The sequence below is a fragment of the Urocitellus parryii genome, chromosome 10 (genome assembly GCF_045843805.1).
Source record: "Urocitellus parryii isolate mUroPar1 chromosome 10, mUroPar1.hap1, whole genome shotgun sequence".
NCBI lineage: Eukaryota > Metazoa > Chordata > Mammalia > Rodentia > Sciuridae > Urocitellus > Urocitellus parryii.
In genome coordinates this window covers 1,494,638-1,509,866 of record NC_135540.1, presented here as the reverse complement: position 1 = coordinate 1,509,866, position 15,229 = coordinate 1,494,638, and positions in this window count along the sequence as shown.

The following is a 15,229-nucleotide window of genomic DNA, read 5'->3' as shown; positions in this document are numbered from 1 at the left end:
TTAAGAGGGTCAGAATAAATGGATTGGCCAGGGAGAGTCTGCATGCTCAGCCCACGCACGTATTGACACTTGGTAACATTTACGTTGAAGTTATTTGTCCAGGATTAGATTGAAGAGCAGCTGTGCTGGATGACTAGCCATTTACAAATGGAAGTGAGTTTTTCAGTCCAGTTTACAGCTTCACATCAAGTGGAACACTTTTTAACTGTCCAAGACAATTAATCACATGGCATAAATAAATAAATATTTCATAAACAGAGTGTGGTTTGACCTTCGAAAGTGTTCAGCACCTAACTGGCAAGGGCTGGACAGTGAGGTCATCTTTTTTCAATCCACTCATCTTACAGAGGAGGGAAAGCAGATTCCAAGAGACAGGGCACCAGGATCACTAACTCACTGCGCCTGGTCGCTCTGCCAGTCACATCTTAGGGTCACTGTGCACTTGGTGGGTACTCTCCCATCTTGTCAGAGGGACATGGAGAAGCCGCCTGTCCTGCCTCCTCCACAGGGCTCTTCTCGTCACACCTGTCACGGTCGCCAAGCAACCCACTTCTCATCCCCCGTGGGGGGCACCCTCAGCCTGGCTGAGGACCTCCCTATCTCACCATGCCAGGAATGCATTTCAGTGATGTGTGTTTTCAAGCTGGAATTATAGATAGAAAAATATCAGATCTTACCAGGAACCACAACACATAAAACAGAGAAAACTGACGAATGTTTTCTTTTAGGCAGTTTAGACCTTCATTGGTTGTAGGACCCCCATGCACTTTCAAAGGCCACACATCTCCAGGAGTGGAGTTTGCAGTAGGGACCCCAATTCTCTGCCACTCAACCACTCCTGGGGCTCAGAGAGCACTGGCTGATGAACCAAGAGTTACCTGGCCTTCTTCTGCGTCTCGATAGTGTGGAGGGCCTTACCACAGAGAAGAAAAGTGATTTCTGTGTCCATGCCCAGCAGAGACCAAGCAGAGCCCTCGGGTCCAGGGTTCCACAGACACTTTCCTCCTCACCTTACTCATTCAGCAGGATAGCGGGCTTGTTCTTGTGCACCCCCTAGGGGGCTGCAGCTACCAGCGTCTCCACAGCACCCAAAGTACACCCAGTCCAGACCAGGAGAAGCCAACAGACACACACTGTTTTGAAAATGTGCTTATCTTACAGATCTGGCCACCCTGAAAGCATTCAGACAGGCTGACTCTGTACTCGAAGCTCTTGGGACTTCCTCAGTGTCTCCTCTGCACCCTTCTGTTCTGTGCCCTGGCTCTGGTGAAGCCGTGTCTAACTCAGCTAAAGGAGACCAAGGTCTCTTTGGAGCCTCAGGGCACTTTCCTCAGCTTCTTTTAAACCACTCAGGTTCCATGGTGTTACATCTTTATGCACTCGTCTTCCCTCTGTCCCACCATCCGCTCCTCCCTGAACCTCTAGCGTGTGTCTCCGTGTTTAGGAAGGTGGCTCTCCTGCTCACCATGGGTCCACCGGAGCATTCTTGTTTTTAATAGGTTATATATTAACTTTATATAAATTCCAACAATTGCAAATGGACACACCCAAAAAGCAAGTCGTCAATGGAAGTTTCTCCTGTGCCTGTCCCTGCCCCTCAGATCCCCTGCCTGGGGACCACAGATGCCATCAAGTCCTCCCACAGATCTTCTAATTATGAGCAAGTTATTATTTCACTGTTAAAGTCCTTTGCAGCTGCCCACCAGCTCAGCTCCACTTAACACCTTTGAAGCTGCAGTACCAGGCCAGCACCCACAGCTGCACCCTTACCACGTGCACACAAGGGCCCCACAGTCATGGGGAAGAATTCCGTTCCAGGTCTGGAAGAGCCATCCCTCCCAGCTCAAGGTCCCCCAGGGATCAAGGGCTAACCACAGCAACTTCCCAGGCCCTGTTCGCATATATTGCAACTACAGCTGCAATCCACTGAAAGCCGTCACTTCATTTTTTTTCTCCTACATGCTCTTGCTCAACTTAGTTGCATATAATATAATGCATTTGGATTTTCTTCTGTATTTGCTTGGAAAAGTGTGTACTTTAAACCATCTTAATCTCTGCTGGTTGATGTACATGCTGGTCACTACCTCCTGCATTCTCATGGGAGTATCCAACAGATCTATCCGTCAGTATTACAGAGCTCATGCTGACTGTCCGTGAAGTCTGCCTTTATGTTCAATGGGTGATTCTGACGTGAGAGTCTCTCCAGCTGAAAGCACCTCAGGCAAGTAGTGCAAGCCTGGAAACATTTCTGACATTGCATTCTTTGGAACCTTCCGTAGATATACCCTGAACTTCTAAGACCACACTGAAATAGATCAAGATTAACTTCATATTACTCCTTCATCATTGTGTTGCTTTCTACTCAGGCCTCCTCCCAGTTTGATTGGGGTATTAATTGCACATATCTGCATGAAGTTTGAACATGTGTATGCATGGCACAACCCTCAAATGGAACTGAATGATGCACTGCTCACCTCACACGTGCATGGTTTGTGGTGAGGACTTCAGGCCCAACCTCCTAGTGGTTCTGCAGTGAACAACACCTCGTTGCTTACCATTGTCAACATGAGGGGCCGATGTCCCCCAGAACCCATCCATCCTCTCCTGCTGGAGCTTTGCACCCTTCAACAACTCCTTCAATCCCCTCCTTGCCCCCCGACCCCAGCCCCTGCTGACAGCCATCCTACTCTTTTATTCTATGAGTTCCAATTTCTTAGATTCCATATACGTGAAGTCATCAGTACTTCTCTTTCTGTGCCTGGCATATCTCACTTAGTGCACTGTTCTCCAGGGTCACCTGGATTCACTTCTTCTGGATGAGCAGTATTTCAGGGTGTGGTGTGTGTGTGTGTGTGATGTTCTTCCTGCTGTTCCACCTGCTGATGGACACCCAGGTTGATGATCTGGTTCAGCTGCGGTGAATAGTCCTTCAGGCAGCCTGGGAGGACTGCAGTTCTATTTTTATTCTTTCTAGAAACTTCCATATTGTTTTCCACAATAGCTGCATTAACTCACATTCCCTCCAATATGGTACTGGGTTTTCGGTGCTCCACACCCTGCCAACAGTTGCAATCTCTATTTCCTTCATACTAGCCATCTTAACAACGTAAGGCGAGGTCTCGTTTTGTTTGATTTGCATTTCTCTGATGACTGAGGATGTTGGTCACTTATCTTTGGCCATCTGTAAGTCTTCCTTTGAGAAACGTCTTCGGGTCGTTTGCAGATGTTTTCTCCGTCCCGCGTGCTGTTTCTCCCCCGTTGGTTCTCTCTGGCTGTGAACTGCCGTTTGATGCAGTTCCACTGTGTACATTTGTACACTTGCTTTTGTTGCCTGTGCTTTTTTTGGGGAGTGGGGGTGGCTATATAAAAAAAATCACTGGCCAGACCTATGTAAAAAAAATTTCCCTATGTGTTTTTCTAGTAGTTTTATGGTTTTAGGACTTACGTTTTAATTCATTTTTAGCTCATTTTTTACACATGGTGTGAAATGGCAGTCTGATCTCATTCTTCCATGGATATTCAGGTTTTCCCAAAACTATGTATCCAAGATGTGATCCTTCCCCTATCATGTAAACTTAGCATTTTTTTGAAGATCAAGTGATCGTAACTGATTACTTGGTTTTAGCCTCTCCACTCTGATTTATCTTTGTATCTTAATGCCATATGATACTGTCTTGATTAACATAATTGTGTTGTGTATTTTGAAATCAGGTAGTGTGATACCTCCAGCTTTATTCTTTTCGCTTAAAATTACTTTAGTTATTTAGGATATTTTGGAATTAGAATTGCTTTTTCTACTTCTGTCAAAAATGTTATTGAATTTTTAAATAGGGATCACATTGAATCTATAAGTCATTTTGGGTAATATGGGCATTTTATAACAATATGAATTCTTCAAATCCATGAACATGGGCTATATTTCCATTTATCACTTTCTTTCATTGATGTTTTACAGTTTTCAGTGTACAGAACTTTAACTATCTTAATTAAATTATTCCTAGGTAGCTTTTGTAAATGAGTTTCTCTCATTTTTGGATACTTTTTACTAGAGTGTAAAAATGCTACTGATTTTTATTGTTAATTTTGTATCTTGAAACTGGAATGAATTTGTTTCTTAGTTCTAATAGATTTTTAGTGATATCTTTGGATGTGTGTATACATCCAAAGATATCACTACATATTCAAGTCATCTATAGACAGAGACAATTAAATATCTTCCTTTTTTGATTTAGATGGGATGTATTGATTTTTCCAGTCTAATTGCTCTGGCAAAGACTTTCAGCATTCTATTAAATAGAAGCTGTGAGAATAAGCATCCTTGTATTGTTTCTGTTCCTAGAGAGAAATCTTTCAGCTTTTAAAAATTGCACATAATATTAACTATGGGTTTGTCATATATGACTCTGTCATTCTGAGGTACATTCTTCTATAATCTACTTGTTGAAAGTTTTTATCATGAAGTGATGTTGCATTTGGTCAAATACTTTTTCAGCATCTATTCAGATGATGTATGACTTTTATATTCCATTGTTAGTGTGGTGTATCATATTATTGATATACATACTCTTGCATCCCAGGGACAAGTCTCTCTTGATCATGGTGTATATACCGTTAAGTGTGCGGTTGAATTTGTTTTGCTAGTGTCTGTTGACGCTTTCTACCTCTGTGTCCATCAGGAATGTTAGCCTGTGGTTTTCTTTTGTTGTGGTAGCCTTGTCTGGCTCTGGTAACAGGGTAATGTTGGTAAAATGACTTTGAAAGTGTCCTCCCTCTTCTTGATATATTGAGATAATAAAGTTGGTTGGAAGACTTTGAGGAGGTTTGGCATTAATTCTCCTTTAAATGTTTGGTAGAATCTTTCTTTGCTCTATTAACAAAATGTCTTCAATCAGAAAGAAGCCAATCTAAAAAACTTGAATTTATTTCCTATAGGAAACAACAGATATCAGAGTTCAATCAAGGACAGAAGCCTTATCTGTTATCTAGACAGAGAATTTAATGTAGCCAGGTGTCCAAGAACTTCAGAGCCACAGGGAACAGCAAGCAGGGACTGCAGGGCAGGGCGGGGCGGGGGTCAAGGGGAGAGTGCACCAGTGTGGTGGCCACGCGGCACTGGACTCAGGAGCAGGCAAGGCTCTGCAGGGTTAGGTGCCTGGTTCCGAGGGTGAGGCTCCACGAGGGAGTGTTGCTGTCAGAGGCCCCACTGCTGAGGGCAGGGCACCCCAAGTTGTGCTGCTGTGGCCAGGGGTTGAGGCCAGGCTGGTTCTAAGGAGTCAATTGCCACTTGTGCAAACATGGCCACTGTAGTGAGCAACTACAGCCACCGGGAGGCAGCCGGGCACAGGAAGCACATCTGGAGCTGGGCTCACCGGAAGGGCCCAGGAAGGAGCCTGCCCTGGGCCCAGCCTCCTCCTCCAGCGCCATGCTAGCCCTTGGGAGCAGCTGGCAAAGCAGCCACAGACCACAGGGGGAGCTGGTTCAAGAGGAGTGAATCAGCTCAACGTTGGGCCACAGTGGAATTGAAATTCACAGCAGAATCTCATACGTGCTGAGAATTTGAACAAACAAACAAAATACCCCAAACTCTCCTGTGGAGGTAAAGGGTGAGAACCCCTCAGGGTTTCAGGACCTGACTTTCCACTGCTTTTTACGTACCTGCCAATGAGTGTGCACAAGCATCTCTTCCATTCTCTGGAGGTAGCCATAGCACACTAGAGTGCTCCATGCCACACTCTGGGATTCCACCTGTGGTTGGGAATCAGCAAGGTGGGTGTAAGCCCTTCTTCCACCTCCACTCTGAAGGGGAGTTACTCCTCTGTGTGAAATGAAGGTTCCTCTGCTGAGATGCTTCATTAGCCGTTAGCCCACGGAGAGACCCTGTACAAAAACAAGACTGTGTTTCCCTTAGGTTAAAATGAATCAAGTTGGCTTTCATTTGGTTCTTCCAATTCATACTGTAAGAGTGGCCTTCCGGTTACATGAACGGGTAAGGGAAGAGATGGGCTGTGGACTGGCAACGTGGATTCACGGGAGTGTGCGGGCCTACTGCGGGCTCCCAGAGAGAACTGGCACCAAGACAGAAAGGAGAGCTGGAGTCATGGTGCACACCGCCCTTTCCTTCCTCCGTGGCCGAGCGCTTGCCCAGCATGGACAAGGCCCTGGGCCCAATCCCCAGCAGGGTGAAAAACCAGAGGCCGTGAGATTGCCAGTCCAAATCACGCCGATGACGGTGGTCACTAAGCATGTGCTCACGCCAGCTGTGGTACATCAGAGATGACCAGCGATCCCTTGCAGTTCCTCCCTCAGAGGAAACTCCCATCCTCCCTGCTCTTATCTCACAGAAGTGACAGGTTCACCTCCCACAGGCCGGGTGGGGCTACCCGGGCTCTGCTCCCTCCTGGTCCTGCCCCTCCCAGGTCCTGTCACACACGGGCCATGGCTCCACCGCCTGCAGGGCCTAGGACGTCCCTCCGCGTAGAAGATCAGGCTGTGTCCTGAGCCACTGCTCTGCCGTGCCCTCTCCCTGCACAGACACTGGCCTCCTGGTGTGGGCACCTTCCTCAGCTCTGTGCCCTGCTCTGTCCCCCAGCGGCACTTCCTGCATTGCAGGCCCCTTCCTGACACCACCCCTGGGGTGGGGCAAGGTCCAGCTTTCCTCCTGGCTCTGGATCCCACCGAAGCTTCTGCTCTGCCCTGTCCTCTGCCTCCCTCAGCCCTTACCCCACCGGGTCCTGCTCTCCAGGACTGTCCTTGGCCTAACCATCCCCCTGCCTGGCTCACCTGCTCTCTCCCCTTTAATCACCTGTTGCCTTTCCTTCCTTTCCCTGCCTCTTCCCCGCAGGAGGTCCTGAAGTGGGGGTGGGGGGCAACGGGAGGGCCTCGAGGTCCTGGGGCCCAGGTGGATGGCTAGGAGTAACCCACCTCTAGTGGAGCTGGAGGAAGGGCTACACCCACTGCTGATTCCCAGGCACAGGTGGGATCTGACAGTGGGGTTCCACCCCAGCATCTGCACGGAGCTCTGCTGGATCTGAAGAACCTTCCTACTCACCATGGATGACAAGACCTCTGCTCTACAGCTGACTGGTGCCAGATCACCTCAAGTTCCGTGTTCCTCACAGTCGGAGTGGGATTTACTGTGCACATGAAGTCTTCAAAAACTATTCTCCAAAATCAAAATTGCTTTCCTAGGTTTGGGCAGATTACAAATGAGTTTGAGTTTAGTGTTTCAAATGTCCTTACTATAAAACCTGTTTGACTTATCATTATATTATTCTCTTCTTCTAATTGATAAAAAAAAAAGAAAAGAAAAAAAAAGCCAACCTCTAAATTTGCAGTTTCTTCAAAACAGGAATTCCCTGAGATTTTGACTAATTCATATTTGGAGATTTTAAGTGACAGACTGCCAAGATTATTACATTAATAGAGATGTATTGCTTTAGAAATGTAGAGAGCGATTGATAGATAAATTATATTTATATTTGGTTACATGTTTGGAGAGAAAATTACATAAAATAATTAAACTGGAAGGATGAAGAAGAGTTAGACTTGATAAATCTAAGCTTACCTTACAGAAAACCAAAATTTCCTTTGTAACAGCAAAGTTTCAGAATCACATAAGACGTGGTATGGAAACTGTCTTCCCAAAATTATCAAGTGATTTAATTATAATTTATCTTTCAGGAAAAAAAATGGCTCTATTCTTTTAACTGACCTGAAATAAGGTGATTTTTTTTTCAAAAGAGCATAATGAGAATTGGGAAGTTACACTCTGAAAATGAGAACAAACCCCTGTTTCTCGTTATGTTCCACATGCAGATTTTGAGTTTTATGGGGTAGCAATTCATATTTTAACCAATAATAGAATCTGACTTGGCACAATGAATTAAATATTAACACATTTCTTTCCTAGATATTTGAAAGCAGGAATGTGACAAAATCCAATGTTAATTGGTTTAATCCAATAAGGAATTTGATATATTTGAGTCTGACAACACACATTGGAAAGCTGAACATAATTTTAAAATAATGCTATCTTATTAAAGAAAAGTCTGATTTTCTTAAAAAGAAAGTTTTTACATGCCAACCTACCAGGAAGGAGTTAAAAATGAGTGTGGAGATGAGTAGCCTAGGCTCATCATTTATTTAGTTTATTCGCCATTTTCATGAGGAACTACTTTGAAGGCCTCCAGATGAGGAAGGGAGGGCACTGCCCTGGGAAGAAGAAGGACCTGTCAGGGCCCCAGCTCTGGAGGGGGATCCTGGCTCTCAGGGGCTGTGGGCAGCCACAGCAGCTGGCTGGTAGGGGTCACTCAGTAACAAGAGTGATCAGAAACCACCAAGTCACCTGGACACACCCTCTGAAGTCCCCAGCTCTGAGGCTAAGGAGTTACAGTTAGAGGAGGCTTGGTGGTTCAAGGTGTGTGCACAGAATCACGTGCCCCACATCCTTAGTCTATGAAACGCAGATAGCCAGGTCCGTCTTTTGCAGGATATTTAATGAATAAATTAGACCAAACTTTACAAGGAATATTATTAGATTGGGTGCATTTAGCCAAAATGACATCAATCAATCAGTCATATGGGCCACATAAGGAGCAGATCTGGATGACTCTGTTTGCTTTATTTTTTCTTTGCAAACGGTCTTCTGATTAGGTAAAGGCAGATGTCTTGTGCATTTTGGGGAAAAATGAATCCAGGAATAAGAAGTGGCAATTATTTCATGCTTATTATATATCAGGTGCTATACATGCTCAAAAGAGTTTGATCCTGACAATAACCCTGCCAGGGAAACTTTGTAACCCCCATATTTACAGAGGAAGAAGAAGATCCTAAGAGAATAAATAACTTCCCAAGTTCACACAGCCCAGAGTTATGAAGTGGCTGTGTGGGAAACCATGCCCAAGACTTCTGGCTAGGAAGCCTCTCTTCCCCCACATCTGAGTCTGTTCAGATTCAACACTTAAGAAATAACCAGGCTTTGTGTCAGTGTGGCCATGGGCAGCATGATGTCACTGGCACCCAACTACAGGAACTTGGGCCACACTGCTCGCGTGAAAGCGCTGTCTTCTTTAGCTGTGCACGCAGCCCGGGATGTAGGGAACAAGGCAGTCACCCAACAGATCCAAATTGCATGTTTGTGTTTGTCACAGGCTCTGCCACTCCCAGCCATCTCTAGGGACACATCTCCGTCTGTTTCTTTCAGCCCTCTTTATACTCTAGACTGTCTCAGGATCCTTCTCATCTCAATTTTATGTGCACGCAGCACCAGTGTCCTCCACTGTGGCTGGCTCAGGCCTGTGCTGTCCGTCACTGTGGCATGATGGACAGAGTGCCAGCAGGAACAGAGGACCATGGTGGGCTACCACAGCTTCAACGTCATCAGTGGGTTCCAGGACGAAGGAGGCTCTCAGGAAATGGACTCTGGATTAACGTTCAAACGACATTGTTTTTTTTTCACCACATGATTGATAAAGCATAATGCACCAATTAATAAAACTGCCCAGGAAAAGGGATGAGTGGGCAGATAGCATCTTTGAGGCGAAACAAACAGGGATTTTCTGTTAGAGGAATCGTTAACCATAATCAAAAGAATGCTTCCTTCACTATCCACCTGTGTCCTTCCCAGTGTGGTCAGGGCGCTTGCTGCTCGTCTGCTGAGGTTTGCTCAGTTCCAAAGGGCGCCTCTGACCTGGCCAGCCTACACACCCAGGACCTTCCTCTGTGAACGCCACTGCACAGTCCACCCTGGCCACTCACTCACCCACGGCCTCCTAAGCACACCCGGGTTCCCCTCTGTGCATCCTCCTGAGGACATTCTACGGCTTGGATGGCCTCCGCTTCCCCACCCATTCTCACCTCTCACCTCTCTGGTGGTCAATGAGTCACTGTCTGCAGTCCTCAGCGCTCCCAGGGCCACCAGCATCTGGTGTCTGTGCGTGAGCCCAGGGCAGGAGCCATCGAGCCTGCCACTGCCATGCTGTATGCTCCCCTGGGGCAAATTATGGTTGAGGGTTTTAACAAGTGTCTCAATCTTTTCTTTTTAACGTATTGATTCTTTCATAAGATAGTGGCAATTCTGATTTAAAGGTGTTGAAATATACTACAATGGTTTTAAAACCATTCTACCCCTCAAACAAACTAAAATGTGAGGGAAATATGTTGATCCAGCTACACTGACGACCAGGCGGGTTTCCGCAGCAGCAGTGGTTGATTCTCTAGGACTGAGATGTCGGGTGCAGGGACTCCTTCTCCCTCCAACACCCTCCTACTCCTTCTTCCCGGCCTTGAACCCAAGACAGCAGACCTGCCTTCCCATGGCTACTCACCTGTTATTTTATTTTTCACTTATTTGCTTTTCAGTGCCGGATGGAACCCAGGGCCTCGTGCGTGTTAGGCAAGTGCTTTTCCACCAAGCTGTGCCTGGGTCTCAAGGCACATCTACCCTCCCTGATGCACTACTCCCTCAGTTCTTCCCATCTCCCCTGTATGACATGGTGACTGCCTCACCCTCCGCTGGACAGCAGGCCCCTCAAAGCAGGGTCTCAGTAATTCTTTTATCCTCCGCAGTTAGCACTGTGCCTGGCACGTAACAGGTGCTCAGCAAGCACTGGTTAAGCGACAGGTGCCCTTGGGAGAGTGGACGTTACCAAGACCACACTTCATCGTTACATGGCTATGTGAGCAAGAGTCACCCAGTATAAGACAGTCCTTCATTTCAAAGGGACCTTAGAGAAGCACTTGGGGACTTGGGTGACAGCCCTTCCATGCAGAGAGTGGTGAGGGGAGAGATGGAGGCTGAATGGATGGAAGTGTGCCCCGTGCCAGCAGGGGCAAGACCGACCGAGTCCCAGGGTGTGTAGCGTGGGTTCCAGTCCTGGAGATCTGTCCACTCTAACACCCTACAGATTTGGGTTCAAGGGCAGAAGGGCCTACTTGTGCTTGGGTGAAACGAGAAGAGTACAACACGGTAGGACCGAGGTGAGTGTGGTGTCCATGGGGAGACCAGCCTGGGTGTCTCTCAGTCTGGGTCCAGGGCTGGTCCCATTGCATAGCAGAGTGGTGTTCAGGGCCACTTAGAGGGTTGTCAAATATTGAGGGATTCCAAGGAGTTTTTGTCTGTGTAGATTACTTCTATCATAATTCAATCTATTTTTAATTACGATAGAAATCTTTAAAATATTTATCAATCATTCCAAAGCAACTCCACTAACCAACTACATGTTAACAGAAATAACTTCATCCTCTAAAAAATAAATTTTACAAAGAAATCAGTTCAGGGAGAAAAGTGGCCTGTTTTTCATTTCTGTAACCCTCCTCCATGTCTGGCTTCACAGACTGAAGCTGCTCTCCTGCCATTTCTGTATTCAATCCGCTGCTCTCTGTTGTTTTGTTTGAAGTAAACAAGGAAATCCTGGTTTTGAACAGATATACAGTTGAAAAATGAAGAGGCTAATTTTTAGCAACTTTTCCAAACAATTCTGGATATTACTCTTCAGTGTTACACCAAAACTCAACAAGTGGCCGTTTCTCAAACCTTGTGACGGCAATGGGGCATATGAAACCTCGTCAGCTTTTCTTACCGTGCTATGCTGAGATCTGTTGGTCTATTTTGCCCTTTGAATAGATTTTTGACTGACGCAGAGCTTTACAACGCCACATATTACTAATCATTTGAAAATGCTCTTTTGCCATGTCATGCAAATCTTTCAAATGGTAATACTTTTTACTGTACAATGTCTAAAACCACATTAAGTGGAATGATCAGACTTTAGGAGAGAAGACTGTATTGGGAAGCTTGGTGGCAGATACAAGTTCTCTAAATTCTGCTTACAATTGTTTTTATTGAAAATATATATTGCAGGTGGTTTAACCTTGAAAACACAGGCTAATTCCATCCATTTAGAAAAAAAAAAGAAAATCTGCCCATGTAGAGCCTGAAGAAGCACAGTAGTAGGCTGTGTCTCAAGTAACGGGCAAAGCATGTTCATGAGGCCAGCAGCCAGCCCAGCCCCCACCTAGGCTGCCCCAGGACTGGGTTCAGGACTACGCTGCTGCGCACCCTGGCACGTAAGGACAGCTCTGTATGCCCACATTTTGCCACAGAGAACACTAAAAATTCACAGGCGAGGGCTGAAATTTAATTAAATAATTTTTATTGCTTCATCAAAGACATTCCTAAGTGGACCTGACATTTGTGGCAGTAAAAAATAAGACAATGATGAGGATAGCCTGGTGCCACTGCTTGATCGAGCCAAGGTGCCGGCTGCTTTCCCACAGCGTTTTTGTACCATTAGTGCAAATGTCAACACAGTATAGTTTTTAAAGGCAAGCTAAGGTCTCAGAATTCAGTCAAAAACGGCCTTGCAGACCTCCCAGGAAAGCCAGCCCTGAGGAGCCCCAGGGGTCTGTGGACCACACGGGCGGCCTGCCGGCTGCAGGCTGGCACTGGAAGGCTCCTGAACAGCCAAGATCGCATTCTTAACCTTTTAATCAGTGTGGACTGGCTTTTCCTACTGAGTGAATATCTGTGCCTCTCCTCGTTTAAAAAGCAAGTTCCCATATAAGTAGAACGTGCCCCGCACTTGCATAGTTCTGTTATCCAATGCTACAAAATCTGTAAGTCAGTTATAGTTGGTTCCATTTTTATTTTAAAAACCCCAATGCTCAGAGAAGATTTGTCCTATGGCAAATAATTGTCAGACTCTAGGATTATAAGTCTGTCTGGCTAAATATCCAAGTGCTGTCTGTTGCCCCTTTAAATACCCCGAGGACACATGTTTTAAATAGTCAATGCCACTGGTTCACCAGTGGCCCATTTTTTGAAAAAAAAAAAAAAAAAAAAACAGGGTACATTGATACATGCAAATCCTGATTTGAAATCATGGACATTTTGTTTTGTTTTGTTTTAGGAATTCTCGTGAATGTCCCCTTTACGGAGCTCTTCCAAGACCTGTGCATAGACGTAGGTCTGTGATTCATGAGCTGAGTTAAGGACAGTGATTCAGAGCCATAGGCTGCAGCTTCTTCCTGGTGGCAATCCATAGTCACTGGTTTATTTGAACTCTACCAACACTGTGACCCTCATGGGTGGACTGAGGCCCTGCTGTCCTGAGGAGAGAACTGACCTGAGAACTCAACCCGCTCCACTCTGCTTTGGCCTTTGGGCCTCCCTCTCCACTGCTCCTCCCTAGGCACCAGGTAACCCAGATCAGGTGACTCAAGAGAAGCCAGTAGGAGGTGTGCTACAGTGCTACAGTGCTCTCCTAGCACGCCTCTCCCCCCAGGGCCAGACTGCGAGGTCTGTGAGCTCACAGCCTCTGTCCCCAGGACCCCAGGCCTCTGTCCTACCATCTGCTCCTCCACACCCCGCCCACATGAACTAGGGCCACCAGGCCAGGCTCCCGGGGACACTGATCTGCCCGCCGTTAGCACTGCCCACTCTGGCCCTCACCTCTGTCTTTCACAGCCCTCTTCCCCTTCAGGTGCCCGGCGTCTGTGCCCATCCCCTGGTCCTCCCTCCGGCCTGCCTTCCTCCTCTCCCTGACTGTGCAAGCACCTGGTGCTGAGGCCTCCTGAGGTCCCTTCCCTCTTGGGCCCTCTCTCCAGGAACTCCCCTCTGGCTGCCAACCCCAGGGCCACCTGCAGACATCACAGGGGCACCCAGAGCTGCCCATTCTGCTCCCAGGTCTGCCTTCCGTGGGGCCTACCTCCTGCCCAGCCAGAAAATGGAGTCGCCTGGAGGCCTCCTCCCTGCACCCCCTCCAGGGCCGTGAGCACAACCCTGGGCACTTCCACTTCCTCAACATCTCTGGGACGTCCCAGCTCCCAGGTGGCACTTCTGCTTCCTTCAGACCTTTTTCCTCTGAGAATGACCTCCTCTCCCATCTGCCTTCCACCGGGGTATCAGAGTAAATGTCCTAAAACATATCAATATAAACATAACGACAAACATAAAATGAGTATCAATATAAACAGTATAAAGACGACACTTTAAAACCTGAAGATCTGTCTTGGCCGAAACCTTGCCCAAACATCCAACGCCTTCAGAGAAGTGCTGGCTCTCAGGGCCACCAAGCCTGCGGTGGTCTGGCCTCTCCCCCTCACCTGCAGTGCACTCCCACCTAGCTTCTCTCAGTTCCCAGGACACACCTAGCACTCAGACCCTCCCCACCCTCTGACTTGTTTCTCCACCCCTCCCCATCTTCTTTTGCTTGGAATTCTTCTCCAGCTGCTCCAGAGCTCTATGCCAAAACCCTACCACCTCTACCAGAGCACCTTAGGCAGGGAATTGCCTGCTTCCTCTTTCAGACCCTGAATCATGGTGCTGATCACACTTTCATTTATGCCTGTCTCCCCACTTTGGTGTGAGTTCTTTAAAGGTGGACACCATGTCTTACCTTTAAATCTCAGCACTTGAGGCCTACCTGGTACATAGAGAAATTTAATGTTTGCTAATGAAGGAATGGATGACTTGCTCTGGGTCATGTCTCAAGAGGTCACTTCTACAGATGTGAAGGGAGATCCAGGGCTGCTTTTACCCACCTCATGTGCAAAAGATAAGCTTGCTGTGATCTCAAATGTCCCTTTTAGTCTTTAAAACTATTTTGTGGCACTTATACAGTTTCATAAATCTACATATGGCAGTATTCTCTTGTAGTAGCCATGAAACTTTAGCAGCTGAATTGGACTGTCCTGTGACCAGGCATTTAAAGGTACTTAACAAAAAGATCATTGTTAATAAGTAGTGTGATCTCAGTGAGGTTGGTTTCCATCTTATTTATCTTCATTTTACTAACAAAATGAGAAGAAGGAAGGTGTTTTTCATGCTTTCAATATAGACACTATATTTTAATAAACAGTATATTCTTAGAACTTAACACGCCCCAAACTGCAGTTTAAAAAAATACATATCAGGTCTGCTAGAAACTAGACTCACAACTGCCAAAATGAGTCCACTGAATCACTGGGTACACACCCCCCCCGCCCCCCACGTTTTTCCAAGGCTCTGGCCAGGTTGCTAATTAGGTAACTTCTAATCCTAATTACCTAGTCAGCCTTAATGGCTTCACACACTGCTCGCTGGTCCTGTAGGGCCGCTTTTCAATTGTTAAAACAGCTGCTGCGTTTCCACCGGAGGAGGCTGGTCTGCGCCCAGGGGGAAGCGGTCCCGAGCGCGCTGCGCTCGGCAGCCTTTCGGTGGAAAGTGGGCCACGAATGCACAGTCTGCACA